The sequence below is a fragment of the Pseudophryne corroboree genome, chromosome 10 (assembly GCF_028390025.1).
Source record: "Pseudophryne corroboree isolate aPseCor3 chromosome 10, aPseCor3.hap2, whole genome shotgun sequence".
In the NCBI taxonomy this organism is placed as follows: Eukaryota; Metazoa; Chordata; class Amphibia; order Anura; family Myobatrachidae; genus Pseudophryne; species Pseudophryne corroboree.
In genome coordinates this window covers 319,976,562-319,996,423 of record NC_086453.1, presented here as the reverse complement: position 1 = coordinate 319,996,423, position 19,862 = coordinate 319,976,562, and the positions used below count along the sequence as shown (strand labels likewise).

The window sequence follows — 19,862 nt, the reverse complement described above, 5'->3', positions numbered from 1 at the left end:
TAATGCTCTCTGTAGTATACGGGGGTCACTGATGCTCTCTTTAGTATACAGTGTTCACTGATGCTCTCTGTAATACATGGTGGTCACTGATACTCTGTAATATGCAGTGGTCACTGATGTTATCTAATATATGGTGGTCACTGATGCTCTGTGTAGTAAACAGAGTCACTGATGCTGTATGTAATATATGGTGGTCACTGATGCTCTCTGTAATATATAGTGGTCACTGATGCTCTCTGTTATATATGGTGGTCACTGATGCTCTGTGTAGTAAACAGAGTCACTGATGCTGTATGTAATATCTGGTGGTCACTGATGCTCTCTGTAATATATAGTGGTCACTGATGCTCTCTGTAATATATAGTGGTCACTGATGCTCTCTGTAATACATGGTGGTCACTGATGCTCTCTGTAATATGCAGTGGTCACTGATGTTCTCTAATATATGGTGGTCACTGATGCTCTGTGTAGTAAACAGGGTCACTGATGCTCTATGTAATATATGGTGGTCACTGATGCTCTCTGTAATATATGGTGGTCACTGATGCTCTCTGTTATATATGGTGGTCACTGATGCTCTGTGTAGTAAACAGAGTCACTGATGCTGTATGTAATATATGGTGGTCACTGATGCTCTCTATAATATATAGTGGTCACTGATGCGCTCTCTGTAATATACGCTGGGGCTGTAATGAGTCTCCTGTTATGTGACGGTTGTGCTCGCTTACGCAGCAGGAGAGTAAAGTCATTCTTCACTGCTCCTTCTATGTGATGCCTCCTCTAATATCAAATGTAAATCAGCACCCACCGCTGATGTGAGCTGACCATGTTGGGTACTCAGCTTCAAGGTGCATGGTGGGAGTATTAGAGGAAACCACTGAACACATAGGGAAGGGCTCTCCCACAGCTGAACTTCATAAAAAAAATTGAAATACAAGCAATCGGCTAGTGGTTGATGGCAGACACGGTTGGGCCCTGAGAGAGGGGGCCCCAGGATAACATATACCCCGCTCCCCCCTCCTTAATCCGATCTGCTGCAGCGGTACACAATAGGCCTTTCATAAATTTCAGCTCCAGGCCCATGTGGACGTTAATCTGGCACTGCCCATACCAGTAGCCACAACCCCCAGTGGCGTCACAAGGCGGGTGCGGGGGGTGCAGCCCGCACCCGGGTGTGACGCCTGGAGGAGGGTGACACCAAATGTCAGCTCCTCCGCACTGACAGGAACCAGGTGCTGCAGTGAGAAAGTCTCCTACAGCACCCGGATCCTGTCACAGAAGAGGAGCCGACAGCGGACGGAGACTGGCTCTGGGGGAAGCCCAGCATCCCCGGAGATGCTGGGCACACCCCCAGAGTGGCGATTCCGGGATCCCCGCGAAGCCATGCCCCTAAGTACAAGGTCACGCCCCTTTTTTGCTGCGATCGCGGCAGGAGATCAGGGGCGTGCACCGGGTGTCACCACACCCGGTGACGCCTCTGACAACCCCACAATGCTGGTCACACCCCTTGCGGTGGCATACAATAGGCCCTTCATAAATTTGAGCTCCAGACCCATGAGGACCTTAATCTGGCACTGTGGATCGGTATGCTGAGCAAATAATCCAAAATCTGTCAATTGCTTTCATCCTTTGAATACTGTCAGGGAACATGACTTCTGTGTGCCAACATCCGGCGGAATGTAATGCCTCCCGAGTCCAGAGTTTGTTTTTTTTAAAGGGGCAATCACTTACAAGGCATGCTATTGTCTTGTACGTTATTGCCCCTTTAAAAAAACATTTGAGTTCGACCAGCATCCCGAACGGCCGCCGGACTCAGGCAGCATTAAATACCGCTGATCATCTAAAAAAAAATAAAAATGGTGGGGTCCCTCTGATTTCCCCGAAGAACAACTAGAAAGACAGGGGTACCCTCATTTGAAAGAGGTGATTCCCAAAACTGTGCACAAATAGTACACACACAAAAACAAATTTTCTACAGATGGAGGGTTTTAAAGTTTAATTTCACTTTTTGTGTCAATTTATCTTACTTTGACTCTTAAGGTGGGTACACACTGGAAGATATATATGCCGATCAATTGATCGGCAGATATATCTATGGACAGATCGAGCAGTGTGTTGAGCATACACACTGCCCGATCCATCGGGGACTGACGTCATGAACTGGGCGGGCGTGTACACACGACCGCCCAGTTCAGCTGTCAATCACCGCCGGCCACCGCAGCATGTGTACGGGCGGTCGTGTGTACACACAGCGACGCGCCAATATATCGGTAGACGGAGTTCACAGACATATCGCCCATACACACTGGCCTACGGACCCGCGATATATCGGCCAGTGTGTACGGGCCTTAACTGGCATTTGATGCTTGTGTAAGGGTTTTTCTCAAAACACCAAAGCAATAAATTCCAGGCACTAAAAAAAATATAAATAAATTAACAATCAAACTATATGTTTTCCTCTCATATGGAATAAACTGCAGCTCTGAAAAATATTCCAAACTAAAAATAAAATAAAAGAAATTAAATAAATATCAAAAGAACGCAATATATTCAGTAATAATTTATAACTTCTTAAAAATACACAATAATATCGTCAGTTTTAAAAATGTAAACAGTGTAATAATTTCGCAATTTATTTTATTGGTTTTTGTTGTTGTTTTTTTCTCTATCCTGCCCTGTTATTGACAATAAAAAGCTTGGGTGCAGGCACTGCCATAGTCACAGTAGAAGCAAATCTTGTAGCCAAATGCCATCTACAGGTGAGCAACAACAAAAAAGAAATCTTATGGCATTTTCTGAAAATATAAAGTCTTCTGAAAAACCCAAGCTATAATATGTGTGGGTGGGTATCACATAAAAAAATAATTAATATTGCTGTTGGAATGTGATGAGCGCAAATGTGAAGGAATTACCTCAGCACAAGGGTGAGAAAATTCTCAGCAGTGAAGTGGTTAAACAGCATTAATTACCAATTTAAGGGCCTAATTCAGACCTGATGGCAGCAGTAAATTTGTTAGCAAATGGACAAAACCATGTGCACTGCACAGCAGCGATCAGGTCTGAACTGCGCATGCGCCGGTGGCTGTGTTTGCCCTGCGATCGCCTCTGCCTGATTGACAGGCAGAGGCGGTCACTGGGCGGAAAGGGGTGGGCCGCCGGCGTTTGGCCGCCGTTTAGGGGGCGCGGTCCGGGCTACGCAGGCGTGCCCGGACCGTTGGGGGGGGCTTGCCGTGGTGGCTGCATGACATCACACGCAGCTGCTGCGATCCGGAGAGCAATGAGTAGCTCCCTGTCAGTGTGCAGGAGCTGTGCTGGCTGGGAGCTACTCTTCAAGTACAAAAGCATCGCCGCTGTGCGATGCTTTTGTACTTGTGCGGGGGGGGGGGGGGGCAGAGCCTGACATGCGGGGCGTCCCCCCGCATGTCTGAAGACTGACCGTAGATGTGCTAAATTTAGCACATCTACGATCAGGTCTGAATTAGGGCCCTGGTTTTGCCCATTTGCTAACAAATTTGCTGCTGCAATCAGGTCTGAATTAGAGATGAGCGCCGGAAATTTTTCGGGTTTTGTGTTTTGGTTTTGGGTTCGGTTCCGCGGCCGTGTTTTGGGTTCGACCGCGTTTTGGCAAAACCTCACCGAATTTTTTTTGTCGGATTCGGGTGTGTTTTGGATTCGGGTGTTTTTTTCAAAAAACCCTAAAAAACAGCTTAAATCATAGAATTTGGGGGTCATTTTGATCCCATATTATTATTAACCTCAAAAACCATAATTTACACTCATTTTCAGTCTATTCTGAATACCTCACACCTCACAATATTGGCCCTCATTCCGAGTTGATCGGTCGCAAGGCGAATTTAGCAGAGTTACACACGCTAAGCCGCCGCCTACTGGGAGTGAATCTTAGCTTCTTAAAATTGCGACCGATGTATTCGCAATAATGCGATTACTAACTACTTAGCAGTTTCAGAGTAGCTCCAGACTTACTCTGCCTGTGCGATCATTTCAGTGCTTGTCGTTCCTGGTTGACGTCACAAACACACCCAGCGTTTGCCCAGGCACTCCCACCGTTTCTCCGGCCACTCCTGCGTTTTTTCCGGAAACGGTAGCGTTTTCATCCACACGCCCCTGAAACGCCGTGTTTCCGCCCAGTAACACCCATTTCCTGTCAATCACATTACGATCGCCGGAGCGAAGAAAAAGCCGTGAGTAAAAATACTTTCTTCATAGTAAAGTTACTTGGCGCAGTCGCAGTGCGAACATTGCGCATGCGTACTAAGCGGATTTTCACTGCGATGCGATCAAAAATACCGAGCGAACAACTCGGAATGAGGGCCATTATTTTTAGTCCTAAAATTTGCACCGAGGTCGCTGTGTGAGTAAGATAAGCGACCCTAGTGGCCGACACAAACACCGGGCCCATCTAGGAGTGGCACTGCAGTGTCACGCAGGATGTCCCTTCCAAAAAACACTCCCCAAACAGCACATGACGCAAAGAAAAAAAGAGGCGCAATGAGGTAGCTGTGTGAGTAAGATAAGCGACCCTAGTGGCCGACACAAACACCGGGCCCATCTAGGAGTGGCACTGCAGTGTCACGCAGGATGTCCCTTCCAAAAAACCCTCCCCAAACAGCACATGACGCAAAGAAAAAAAGAGGCGCAATGAGGTAGCTGACTGTGTGAGTAAGATAAGCGACCCTAGTGGCCGACACAAACACCGGGCCCATCTAGGAGTGGCACTGCAGTGTCACGCAGGATGGCCCTTCCAAAAAACCCTCCCCAAACAGCACATGACGCAAAGAAAAAAAGAGGCGCAATGAGGTAGCTGACTGTGTGAGTAAGATAAGCGACCCTAGTGGCCGACACAAACACCGGGCCCATCTAGGAGTGGCACTGCAGTGTCACGCAGGATGGCCCTTCCAAAAAACACTCCCCAAACAGCACATGACGCAAAGAAAAAAAGAGGCGCAATGAGGTAGCTGACTGTGTGAGTAAGATAAGCGACCCGAGTGGCCGACACAAACACCGGGCCCATCTAGGAGTGGCACTGCAGTGTCACGCAGGATGGCCCTTCCAAAAAACCCTCCCCAAACAGCACATGACGCAAAGAAAAAAAGAGGCGCAATGAGGTAGCTGACTGTGTGAGTAAGATAAGCGACCCTAGTGGCCGACACAAACACCGGGCCCATCTAGGAGTGGCACTGCAGTGTCACGCAGGATGGCCCTTCCAAAAAACCCTCCCCAAACAGCACATGACGCAAAGAAAAAGAAAAGAAAAAAGAGGTGCAAGATGGAATTGTCCTTGGGCCCTCCCACCCACCCTTATGTTGTATAAACAGGACATGCACACTTTAACCAACCCATCATTTCAGTGACAGGGTCTGCCACACGACTGTGACTGATATGACGGGTTGGTTTGGACCCCCCCCAAAAAAGAAGCAATTAATCTCTCCTTGCAAAAACTGGCTCTACAGAGGCAAGATGTCCACCTCATCATCATCCTCCGATATATCACCGTGTACATCCCCCTTCTCACAGATTATCAATTCGTCCCCACTGGAATCCATCATCTCAGCTCCCTGTGTACTTTGTGGAGGCAATTGCTGCTGGTCAATGTCTCCGCGGAGGAATTGATTATAATTCATTTTAATGAACATCATCTTCTCCACATTTTCTGGATGTAACCTCGTACGCCGATTGCTGACAAGGTGAGCGGCGGCACTAAACACTCTTTCGGAGTACACACTTGTGGGAGGGCAACTTAGGTAGAATAAAGCCAGTTTGTGCAAGGGCCTCCAAATTGCCTCTTTTTCCTGCCAGTATAAGTACGGACTGTGTGACGTGCCTACTTGGATGCGGTCACTCATATAATCCTCCACCATTCTTTCAATGTTGAGAGAATCATATGCAGTGACAGTAGACGACATGTCCGTAATCGTTGTCAGGTCCTTCAGTCCGGACCAGATGTCAGCATCAGCAGTCGCTCCAGACTGCCCTGCATCACCGCCAGCGGGTGGGCTCGGAATTCTGAGCCTTTTCCTCGCACCCCCAGTTGCGGGAGAATGTGAAGGAGGAGATGTTGACAGGTCGCGTTCCGCTTGACTTGACAATTTTCTCACCAGCAGGTCTTTCAACCCCAGCAGACTTGTGTCTGCCGGAAAGAGAGATCCAAGGTAGGTTTTAAATCTAGGATCGAGCACGGTGGCCAAAATGTAGTGCTCTGATTTCAACAGATTGACCACCCGTGAATCCTTGTTAAGCGAATTAAGGGCTCCATCCATAAGTCCCACATGCCTAGCGGAATCGCTCCGTGTTAGCTCCTCCTTCAATGTCTCCAGCTTCTTCTGCAAAAGCCTGATGAGGGGAATGACCTGACTCAGGCTGGCAGTGTCTGAACTGACTTCACGTGTGGCAAGTTCAAAGGGCATCAGAACCTTGCACAACGTTGAAATCATTCTCCACTGCGCTTGAGACAGGTGCATTCCACCTCCTATATCGTGCTCAATTGTATAGGCTTGAATGGCCTTTTGCTGCTCCTCCAACCTCTGAAGCATATAGAGGGTTGAATTCCACCTCGTTACCACTTCTTGCTTCAGATGATGGCAGGGCAGGTTCAGTAGTTTTTGGTGGTGCTCCAGTCTTCTGTACGTGGTGCCTGTACGCCGAAAGTGTCCCGCAATTCTTCTGGCCACCGACAGCATCTCTTGCACGCCCCTGTCGTTTTTTAAAAAATTCTGCACCACCAAATTCAAGGTATGTGCAAAACATGGGACGTGCTGGAATTTGCCCATATTTAATACACACACAATATTGCTGGCGTTGTCCGATGCCACAAATCCACAGGAGAGTCCAATTGGGGTAAGCCATTCTGCGATGATCTTCCTCAGTTGCCGTAAGAGGTTTTTAGCTGTGTGCGTATTCTGGAAAGCGGTGATACAAAGCGTAGCCTGCCTAGGAAAGAGTTGGCGTTTGCGAGATGCTGCTACTGGTGCCGCCGCTGCTGTTCTTGCGGCGGGAGTCCATACATCTACCCAGTGGGCTGTCACAGTCATATAGTCCTGACCCTGCCCTGCTCCACTTGTCCACATGTCCGTGGTTAAGTGGACATTGGGTACAACTGCATTTTTTAGGACACTAGTGAGTCTTTTTCTGACGTCCGTGTACATTCTCGGTATCGCCTGCCTACAGATGGTATTTGGTAACGGGGGCACACTGCCTCAATAAATTGTCTAGTTCCCTGTGAACTAACGGCGGATACCGGACGCACGTCTAACACCAACATAGTTGTCAAGGCCTCAGTTATCCGCTTTGCAGCAGGATGACTGCTGTGATATTTCATCTTCCTCGCAAAGGACTGTTGGACAGTCAATTGCTTACTGGAAGTAGTACAAGTGGTCTTACGACTTCCCCTCTGGGATGACCATCGACTCCCAGCAGCAACAACAGCAGCGCCAGCAGCAGTAGGCGTTACACGCAAGGATGCATCGGAGGAATCCCAGGCAGGAGAGGACTCGTCAGAATTGCCAGTGACATGGCCTGCAGGACTATTGGCATTCCTGGGGAAGGAGGAAATTGACACTGAGGGAGTTGGTGGGGTGGTTTGCGTGAGCTTGGTTACAAGAGGAAGGGATTTACTGGTCAGTGGACTGCTTCCGCTGTCGCCCAAAGTTTTTGAACTTGTCACTGACTTATTATGAATGCGCTGCAGGTGACGTATAAGGGAGGATGTTCCGAGGTGGTTAACGTCCTTACCCCTACTTATTACAGCTTGACAAAGGGAACACACGGCTTGACAAATGTTGTCCGCATTTCTGGTGAAATACTTCCACACCGAAGAGCTGATTTTTTTGGTATTTTCACCAGGCATGTCAACGGCCATATTCCTCCCACGGACAACAGGTGTCTCCCCGGGTGCCTGACTTAAACAAACCACCTCACCATCAGAATCCTCCTGGTCAATTTCCTCCCCAGCGCCAGCAACACCCATATCCTCCTCATCCTGGTGTACTTCAACACTGACATCTTCAATCTGACTATCAGGAACTGGACTGCGGGTGCTCCTTCCAGCACTTGCAGGGGGCGTGCAAATGGTGGAAGGCGCATGCTCTTCACGTCCAGTGTTGGGAAGGTCAGGCATCGCAACCGACACAATTGGACTCTCCTTGTGGATTTGGGATTTCGAAGAACGCACAGTTCTTTGCGGTGCTTTTGCCAGCTTGAGTCTTTTCAGTTTTCTAGCGAGAGGCTGAGTGCTTCCATCCTCATGTGAAGCTGAACCACTAGCCATGAACATAGGCCAGGGCCTCAGCCGTTCCTTGCCACTCCGTGTGGTAAATGGCATATTGGCAAGTTTACGCTTCTCCTCCGACAATTTTATTTTAGGTTTTGGAGTCCTTTTTTTACTGATATTTGGTGTTTTGGATTTGACATGCTCTGTACTATGACATTGGGCATCGGCCTTGGCAGACGACGTTGCTGGCATTTCATCGTCTCGGCCATGACTAGTGGCAGCAGCTTCAGCACGAGGTGGAAGTGGATCTTGATCTTTCCCTAATTTTGGAACCTCAACATTTTTGTTCTCCATATTTTAATAGGCACAACTAAAAGGCACCTCAGGTAAACAATGGAGATGGATGGATACTAGTATACAATTATGGATGGACTGCCGAGTGCCGACACAGAGGTAGCTACAGCCATGGACTATTGTACTGTACTGTGTCTGCTGCTAATATAGACTGGATGATAATGAGATGTAGTATGTATGTATAAAGAAGAAAGAAAAAAAAACCACGGGTAGGTGGTATACAATTATGGATGGACTGCCGAGTGCCGACACAGAGGTAGCTACAGCCGTGGACTACTGTACTGTGTCTGCTGCTAATATAGACTGGTTGATAAAGAGATGTAGTATGTATGTATAAAGAAGAAAGAAAAAAAAACCACGGGTAGGTGGTATACAATTATGGATGGACTGCCGAGTGCCGACACAGAGGTAGCTACAGCCGTGGACTACCGTACTGTGTCTGCTGCTAATATAGACTGGTTGATAATGAGATGTAGTATGTATAAAGAAGAAAGAAAAAAAAAACCACGGGTAGGTGGTATACAATTATGGACGGACTGCCGAGTGCCGACACAGAGGTAGCTACAGCCGTAGACTACCGTACTGTACTGTGTCTGCTGCTAATATAGACTGGATGATAATGAGATGTAGTATGTATAAAGAAGAAAGAAAAAAAAACCACGGGTAGGTGGTATACAATTATGGATGGACTGCCGAGTGCCGACACAGAGGTAGCTACAGCCGTGGACTACCGTTCTGTGTCTGCTGCTAATATAGACTGGTTGATAATGAGATGTAGTATGTATAAAGAAGAAAGAAAAAAAAACCACGGGTAGGTGGTATACAATTATGGACGGAGTGCCGACACAGAGGTAGCTACAGCCGTGGACTACCGTACTGTGTCTGCTGCTAATATAGACTGGTTGATAATGAGATGTAGTATGTATAAAGAAGAAAGAAAAGAAAAAACCACGGGTAGGTGGTATACAATTATGGATGGACTGCCGAGTGCCGACACAGAGGTAGCTACAGCCGTGGACTACTGTACTGTGTCTGCTGCTAATATAGACTGGTTGATAAAGAGATGTAGTATGTATGTATAAAGAAGAAAGAAAAAAAAACCACGGGTAGGTGGTATACAATTATGGACGGACTGCCGAGTGCCGACACAGAGGTAGCTACAGCCGTGGACTACCGTACTGTACTGTGTCTGCTGCTAATATAGACTGGTTGATAAAGAGATGTAGTATGTATGTATAAAGAAGAAAGAAAAAAAAACCACGGGTAGGTGGTATACAATTATGGATGGACTGCCGAGTGCCGACACAGAGGTAGCTACAGCCGTGGACTACTGTACTGTGTCTGCTGCTAATATAGACTGGTTGATAAAGAGATGTAGTATGTATGTATAAAGAAGAAAGAAAAAAAAACACGGGTAGGTGGTATACAATTATGGACGGACTGCCGAGTGCCGACACAGAGGTAGCTACAGCCGTGGACTACCGTACTGTACTGTGTCTGCTGCTAATATAGACTGGTTGATAAAGAGATGTAGTATGTATGTATAAAGAAGAAAGAAAAAAAAACCACGGGTAGGTGGTATACAATTATGGATGGACTGCCGAGTGCCGACACAGAGGTAGCTACAGCCGTGGACTACTGTACTGTGTCTGCTGCTAATATAGACTGGTTGATAAAGAGATGTAGTATGTATGTATAAAGAAGAAAGAAAAAAAAACCACGGGTAGGTGGTATACAATTATGGACGGACTGCCGAGTGCCGACACAGAGGTAGCTACAGCCGTGGACTACCGTACTGTACTGTGTCTGCTGCTAATATAGACTGGTTGATAAAGAGATATAGTATGTATGTATAAAGAAGAAAGAAAAAAAAACCACGGGTAGATGGTATACAATTATGGATGGACTGCCGAGTGCCGACACAGAGGTAGCTACAGCCGTGGACTACTGTACTGTGTCTGCTGCTAATATAGACTGGTTGATAAAGAGATGTAGTATGTATGTATAAAGAAGAAAGAAAAAAAAAACCACGGGTAGGTGGTATACAATTATGGATGGACTGCCGAGTGCCGACACAGAGGTAGCTACAGCCGTGAACTACCGTACTGTGTCTGCTGCGACTGGATGATAAATAATGATATAAAAAATATATATATATCACTACTGCAGCCGGACAGGTATATATTATATAATGACGGACCTGCTGGACACTGTCTGTCAGCAGAATGAGTTTTTTATAGAATAAAAAAAAAACACCACACAAGTCACACGACGAGTGTTTAACTTTTTCAGGCAATCACAATATAGTATACTACTAACTATACTGGTGGTCAGTGTGGTCAGGTCACTGGTCAGTCACACTGGCAGTGGCACTCCTGCAGCAAAAGTGTGCACTGTTTAATTTTAATAATATGTACTCCTGGCTCCTGCTATAACCTATAACTGGCACTGCTCCCCAGTCTCCCCCACAATTATAAGCTGTGTGAGCACAGTCAGATATATATACATAGATGATGCAGCACACTGGGCTGAGCAGTGCACACAGATATGGTATGTGACTGAGTCACTGTGTATCGTTTTTTTCAGGCAGAGAACGGATTATATTAAATAAAACTGCACTGTCTGGTGGTCACTGTGGTCAATCACTACTAAACTCTGCACTCTCTACAGTACTCCTAAGCTCCAGTAAATCAAGTGTCTCTGTCTCAAATCAATCTCACTCTCTCTCTTCTAATCTAAATGGAGAGGACGCCAGCCACGTCCTCTCCCTATCAATCTCAATGCACGTGTGAAAATGGCGGCGACGCGCGGCTCCTTATATAGAATCCGAGTCTCGCGAGAATCCGACAGCGTCATGATGACGTTCGGGCGCGCTCGGGTTAACCGAGCAAGGCGGGAAGATCCGAGTCGCTCGGACCCGTGAAAAAAAACATGAAGTTCGGGCGGGTTCGGATTCCGAGGAACCGAACCCGCTCATCTCTAGTCTGAATTAGCCCTAATCTTCAATTCATCAGGAAATTTTATATTTTATTATTTATTTATTTATTTTTAAATCTGTATTTTCTCTCAAAATGTCCTGCTGTCTGTTCTTGTCTAAGCTTTACACAGAGACACGCAGGAGACCCCATGGTGTACATTTCAAAAAAAGAGCTTTTTAGTTAACATTAAGCCTTTGGATACAGAAATTAACATATTCCTATCTCCAAATGTACTAAAATCAATCTATCCCTAAAGGACAAAGCTTATAAATCAAAATACTTTAAAGATGCTGTACATTTCTATAGCTGCTGCATAGTGCCAGAACTTAGGGGGTCATTCCGAGTTGATCGCTCGCTGCCGATTTTCGCAGAGCAGCAATCAGGTAAAAAAAATGGCAAAAATGTGCATGCGTATGCACCGCAATGTGCAGGCGCGTCGTACGGGTACAAAGAGGATCGGTGCTGGGCGATGGATTTAGCGAAGATTCCATTTGCACAGCCGAACGCAAGGTGATTGACAGAAAGAGGGCGTTTGTGGGTGTCAACTGACCATTTTCTGGGAGTGTTTGGGAAAACGCAGGCGTGTCTAGGCGTTTGCAGGGCTGGTGTCTGACGTCAATTCCGACACCAAAGAGACTGAAGTGATCACCGGGACTGAGTAAGTCCAGAGCTGCTCTGAAATGTTTTTGCTGCGCTCGGCTGCAAAGGCGTTTGCACACTTGCAAAGTGAAAATACACTCCTCCGTGGGCGGCGACTATGCATTTGCACGTCTGCTAAAAGTAGCTAGCGAACGATCAACTCGGAATGACCCCCTTAATGCTCTTTAAGGCAATGGATATTAACTAGTGCTTCCAGTGCCATCTATTAACTATATCATGTGACTAAAGCTGCGTGTACTTCAAAATTTTTAGCAAAACATAAACTACTGTGTATACTTATTCTTAATTACTCGTATAACCCAGGAGGGGGCAGTCAGGTCAGCACTGACACTGGCGTATTTACAATGGGTGCAGTGTGTGCGGTGCACGCCGGCCTTCAGGATCCTGGGGGGCCCACACCGCACGCCGTGAACCCATTATTTTTAGTACATACCCTCCAGAGTCCCGTAGCGCAACAGCAACATTGCAGAAATCTTTGGGAAAAAGGCACGGTGGCCATTTTCCCCGTGTTTCGGCAATGTACAGTAGGAAAGTGACTGGGAAAATGGTCGCCACACCATTTTCCCAGTAATATGCGCAAACGCTGTAGATTCTGGGACAGCGCTAGGTTCTCTAGGGACACTAATGCCCAGAGCTACAGTGCTGTCGGCTAGAGAGGAGTGGACCCAGATGGAGCCTGCACACGGGCATCCTTCTCTAGAGAGGGTCATGGTGTGGCAGAAGTGGGCTGTGCTGTGTGAGTGATGACGTGAATGCATCATTGTGGCCCAGCCCCACATTAGATAATGCTGTGATTAACAGCTTTGTTAAGTGGGGGGTGGGGCCAAGATGACACAATCCAAATTGCATCATTGGTCACCTGTGCCAAGGCCTGGCGGTGGGCGGCACTGGGAGACTTGCCCACACTTCTGGCAGCTGCGAGTGCAACCTGATTTTAATTTCCCTGTCATGCTGCCTCAGCATGCAAGTTTATGCAGTATTGTCATGTTAGCTGCATGGCTTGGTCCCCTAAGCACAAGCAAACCTCTATCTAAAGCACCAATTCAGTCTTGTAGCAGGGCACTTTTTTTGCCCTGTATGGGCCCAACCCTTAACCCTGTATCCCCTCTAACCCTAATCCTCCTTATAGATGACTAACTCCCCCACCCCGCAGCCTATGCCCAACCTTCTCCCTTAGTGCCTAAACCTAACCCTCCCAGTAGCATTACCCTAACCCCCTCTTGTTATTGCCCAACCCTCCTTCCCCACAGCCTAACCCTAACCCTGCCCTATCATGTAGCCTAACCTTAACCCACCGCTCTCAGCTTAACCCTAACCCACCCCTCTCAGCTCAACCCTAACCTACGCCTCTCACAGCCTAACCGTAACCCTCCACTCTCACAGCCTAACCCTAACCCACCCCTCTCACAGCCTAACCCTAACCCACCCTTCTCACAGCCTAACCCTAACCCACCCCCTGGTGCCTAAACCTAACACTCCCCCCCTCACACACACACCTTATTTACTTACAATCGGGATGCCAGCTGTTGGGATTCTGGCGTCTGCATTTTGAGTGATGTCAGGAATCCAGCGCTGGTCTTCTGTCCGCCAGTCGGGATTCTGGCACTGGGATTTCAACTGCCAGCATACCGATCACCGGTATGCTAAATGCATCCTGATTATGAATAAAGGGGCATATTCATCAAGCTAATTCTGCCATTAAGACACATGGAAACTGCTGTTTCTGCATATTTAATGACATCATTATCAATAAATTGTAACAAGATGCAATGCAAGAGATATCAGCTCAAGAACAGCGTAACTTTTTGGGAACTTTCTTGATTTAGCCAGCGCACACTTTGATTGAGGCTTAATTATAATATAAGAATCACAGAAAGTATTTTCATTGAAGCATATGAGGAAGCTTCTGAGATTTGCTAGAGGCGGAGAAACGCGTTATTGAGCACTGGAGACTTGGAGAATGCTGTGATGAGTTTGTGATCACACCTCCACTCTAGATTGCACTGCATTGTGATTGGATAAACCAGCAGTGATAAAAGGACTGCAATACCCTGTAACCCAGGCCTTTGAGTATCAAAGAGGTCATAAAAGAACTACAGCTGCCACAATGAAAAGACTTTGTGATTCTTATATTATAATTAAGCCTCAATCAAAGTGCACACTTTATCATTATATTATAAATGTGGACTCACAGACTTTTATTGTGCATATAATATGGATCCCCGAATTTGGTATAAACAGACAGTTTTATGAAATTGGTTCTTAATTGCTAGATATTATCTAGTATAGACATTGTGTTTTATTATGTGAGAAAATGTATTTTTAATAGTGTGTATTGTTTGTTTTATTGAATACAAATAAAATACTAGATAGGGAAAGGCGGCGCGGAGATGAGCTTATCTCCCAGCGCCACCTCCACCTCCGCTCCACTGCCGGCTCTACCCCCCGCCGCTATGGCAACCGACCCGGATCTGGAAGCCAGCAAAAGGGGTAGGAGAGTCTCCAATGCGGATCCCACCCGGGAAGGATCCGTTTCCAATTCCCAGGCGGGATACGGCATTGGAGATGTGAAAGGGGTATTAGTGAGCCTTGAGGACTGAGGTTGGGAAAGCCTGCTATATTGGAATTCCCAGGGATCTTTAATATTTGTGGGTACCATGCAAAAACAGTTTTTCAGGGGATATCCCACAAATATTGTTTAATAAATATGCCCCTTATGCTATTATCTACATTTACACTCACCTATTCTGTCTGGTCACAGGGTGATCTGTGTAGGTGATTTTCTATTATTTCATATTTGCTTTTTATGCACAGGTGCCAATAAATAAGAACAATGAATTACATACTGCCATTGGGGATATTTTTTTCACTGGTAACTATCAGAACAAATAATGTAAAGTTCATATTAAGCATTTGGGATCATTTAAGTACCCATGAAAATGCTACCGGCAATGTTTTATGTGATAAGTATATGGAAATGTCAGGATAGTGTATGTCGGGATCAGTATGTAAACCCAGCGTCCGGCAGTGCCAGATTAAGGTTCACATGGGCCTGGAGGTGAAATCTATCAAGGGCCTATTGTACTGTATCTACTCTGCAGCAGTTGTGACCAGCATGTCAGGGGTGTGACTACTGCAGTGATGTGCGGTGAGGTCATTGGCTGGGGAGGCACTGAGATATATATATATATATATATATATATATATATATAGAACAAAAGGTAGTACTCCCAATTTTTGAGGATCCACCGCATCTGCAGTGACAGGATGGATGCAAGTGCCCAGATGGACATCATGATTCGCAAGTTTTGTGCTAGGGGTTACCAACTGAACCTCCTTAAAAAAGCTAAAGAGAAGGCGCTTTCCAAAAATCGGACTGATCTATTAAGTAAGAAGTCCTCTAAGGACTCCAGTGATCGGATTGTTTGGCCCCAGGACTTTAGCACTAACAGTGCACACACGGTCAAATCCGCTAAACGAATGTGGCCAATAATATCAAAAGACAGAGCCCTGCCAACTTTCCAAACTACGTCCATCCTCCCAGCATTCCGCAGGAGCAAAAACATCAAAGACATTATTGTCCATAACGACATTTCCAACTTTAACAAGAGCATGACCACACATTTTTTAACACGCAAACCTGGTAACTACAGGTGCCTAGGCTGTACTACATGCAGCAGTCTGGAAACGGGACAGTTTTTTCATCATCCCAGATCAGGCAAGAAATATATGATTACAGCTCCATATACGTGCTCTAGTCGCTATGTGATATACTACATTAAATGCCCATGTGGGCTACTGTACATTGGCAAAACGATTCGCCAATTCAAAGAAAGGATAGCCCTCCATCGCTCTAGCATTAGAGCTGCTCTGGAGGGTAAAGGGTCGGACCAACCAGTCGCTCGCCACTTTAAAGATTGCCATCATAGCCTAGCATCGATTCGCTATAAAATCATAGATGGAGTACCAGAATCTAAAAGAGGTGGCGACCGTGGAAAAACTCTACTGCAGAAGGAAGCCCGCTGGATATATTTACTGCAGACTGTCAAACCACTGGGCTTGAATGACATTCTGTCATATACGTGCTTTCTTTAACAATCACATGTTTAGTTGTCCTTTTGGCTCTACATATGGTGCACTTTTTACTTTGATGTTGCACATTATGTAGAAATATGATTGTATGTACCAGCAATACTAGGACGGTACTGCACTAGGGCAGTTAGTCATTGTATGCATGCCTTATAGATATATGCATGCCTTATAGATATATACTTCTTTTCTCCGTGTTCACAGTTGCTCAATGGCCTCATCCAATTGTACTGTTTTAATATGCCTAGACCAGGTTGTTTTGCTTTGCTGCATTTGTGATCTCCGTTTCCCGTGGATCTAGTGGTTATACACAATGTCTGGCATTTGTTTGGGATTCACAGCTGGGTGTCATGGTGATGGGCTCTGTGTACTACAGCTCCGCCCTCGGAGGACGCGGGTCGCCGGCGCCGGCGCGCGCCGATGACGTCACTGGGTCCCGGAGAGCGGCGGTGTGAGGAATGCACGTGGTGTTAGGTAAGCTATTTATATGTTTGTTTTGTACTGTATGCTTATGGTCTTGATAAAAGGAGTGATTCCTGAAACGTTGACTGAAGCTGCCGTGCTGTGTCAATTGATTTAATAGTCTCCAAGAGTGCCGGTTATCTACATTCACCTACATTGGCTACCCGCAGACAGGGCACCGGAGCAAGTTGTTTTCATTCATTACACAGGAGTGCCGAGTACTACCTTTTGTTCCATATTTACCATACAGCGGATTGCATCCAAGTATGTGTTACTAAGGCACCCTTATCTGGTTATTCCAAGTGTGGTGACCATCACTGATTTTAACCTGTCGGGTTAAGCTGCTGGATTATGTCAAACTCAGATGTGGTTCCTGGTTTTCACAACGTTATCCTACCTGTCGGAGAAGCTCTCAGCCTAACCGATTCAGAAGCGGACACGATTCTATTTTCAGATAAATTCCAGGATTCCTGCGGGGGAGATACAGCTGAGCAAATCTTTTTTCAATTGGATAAACTTAAGAAACGGGAAATAGATTTCTATTTCCATGGTGTAACCCTATCAGACTATTACCGTGACAAAAAAATCCCACGGGGATTCCGTATCCGCAACACCCCTACGATTGGCCGTCACAATCCCGAATTTTGGAGACGGTGGGCGGCAGTGCTGAATAAGTGCTCTTACGACCTCATCCTCTTGGTGATAGAGGAATCTCGTCGGGAATTAAACAGCGCTAAAGACAAAATTGCCACATTTGAACAGACGCATGGCGATTTAATCAGTGCGGATACGTCACGTGTATTGCTTGAAAAACTGACGGTGGATCTGTCTAAATACAGGACAGATCTCATTGAATTTAAAAAAGCCAAACGCAACACGGTGGACAGAGATTACCAGGAAAACCTAGTGTATAGCTGGGCCTACAATCGGAATACTAGTGGCACGCACAAAAAACCTAGATTCAGACGACACACCAAATTCAATCAAGACACTGAAAACTCCAGTGCGATTTCATCCAGTGAGGCGGAATGTGCCGGCGCCCAACAGTCAAAAAACTCCCAAAAACCCCCGGCGGGGGTAACTACAAGGGGTCAACGAAACCCCAAAAAAGGAGTTACACCCGGCGTGGTGGACAGTGGGCGCGCCAAATCCAAAAGGACGGCGAACAAGAAAACTTAGTTTTCAATTTATCTTCCAGGGCCCTCACTAATGATGAAGTGACAGTATTGAATAAGGGTCTGTCGTATGTTCCGACCCACAGTCCAGATCCTTTTCGTAACAAAATTGACCTGTATAAGTTTGGACGCAGACTACGGCTGAGGGAACACTTTGCTGATAGCCTTCAACAGACTTCTACTGCACCTGCCTTGTTCAAACCTTCAACGTTTGATCCAGTCTCCCATAACCCTAACATCAAATGCTTCATCAACTATATGAACAATATTTATGATGAAAAGGCACCACCAAATCACACAGGTGGTACTAATATGTCAGTTGCAGAACAAAAGGCTTTAAAAGCTTTAGGCTCCTACACCGATATAGTTATCCGCCCGGCGGATAAGGGAGGGGGAATCGTAGTACAGGATCTCAGCGCTTATAGATCAGAAATTTACACGCAACTTGCAGATACGTGCACTTACCAGCTATTGACAGAGGATCCAACTGTCAAATACAAGGCTGAAATAGATGCGGTGTTGAAAGAAGCGGTCAATATGAATGTAATAGACCTTAAGACTCAGTTAGTCTTGACTCAAGAGTGGCCAGTGACCCCTGTTCTTTACACTATCCCGAAGCTGCACAAGAACCCAATTTGCCCACCCGGGCGTCCCATTATCGCTGCACGCGATTCACTTTACTATACAATATCCAAATATTTAGATATGTTTCTGCAGCCGATCGTTAGTGAGCAAGTAACATGTCTCAAAGACACTACTGCCTTTTTGACTAATATTCAGGCACTCAGCCCACTGCCAGACAAATTTTTGATGTGTACAGTAGACGTCGTTAGTTTATATACCAACATTCCCCATCTTCGGGGCGTTGAAGCTATCAGGCGCTGTATCACTGGCAATACAAGTTATTCTGGGCCTGACATTAATTTTTTTATTCACCTTCTAGAGCTCACCTTGAAACGTAACTACTTTATTTTCGATGGTAAATTATACCAACAGCAGTCTGGATGTGCAATGGGTTCTTGTGTAGCTCCGAGCCTGGCCAATCTTTTCATGTGTGAGGTAGAAAAGGACCTGTTCCTGACCAATCCCATGATGGCGAACAAAATCAAGTGTTACCATCGTTACATCGATGATATTTTCATCTTGTGGTCCGGTTCAATTGAGGAATTCAGTAGTGCAATGCACCATGTGAACCTGCTTGACACTTCCATCAAATTCACCTTCACTTCCAGTTACGATACCATTCATTATCTTGACGTAACCGTCACACAGGACCGCAATCATACTTTACATACGACATTTTACGTCAAAGACACAGACAGGAACACTACCTTGCATGCCAACAGTCATCACCCCCCAGCAATGAAGTGGGGTTTGCCGTACTCCCAATTTTTGAGGATCCACCGCATCTGCAGTGACAGGATGGATGCAAGTGCCCAGATGGACATCATGATTCGCAAGTTTTGTGCTAGGGGTTACCAACTGAACCTCCTTAAAAAAGCTAAAGAGAAGGCGCTTTCCAAAAATCGGACTGATCTATTAAGTAAGAAGTCCTCTAAGGACTCCAGTGATCGGATTGTTTGGCCCCAGGACTTTAGCACTAACAGTGCACACACGGTCAAATCCGCTAAACGAATGTGGCCAATAATATCAAAAGACAGAGCCCTGCCAACTTTCCAAATTACGTCCATCCTCCCAGCATTCCGCAGGAGCAAAAACATCAAAGACATTATTGTCCATAACGACATTTCCAACTTTAACAAGAGCATGACCACACATTTTTTAACACGCAAACCTGGTAACTACAGGTGCCTAGGCTGTACTACATGCAGCAGTCTGGAAACGGGACAGTTTTTTCATCATCCCAGATCAGGCAAGAAATATATGATTACAGCTCCATATACGTGCTCTAGTCGC

The 19,862-nt window shown here is 46.1% G+C and overlaps 1 long non-coding RNA gene across 1 annotated transcript in view; it reads left to right on the top strand.

The window, feature by feature from the left end:
- LOC134966624 (uncharacterized) overlaps nt 1–19,862 on the top strand; it is a 355,275-nt gene that overhangs the window by 65,809 nt on the left and 269,604 nt on the right. The window lies entirely within an intron of this gene.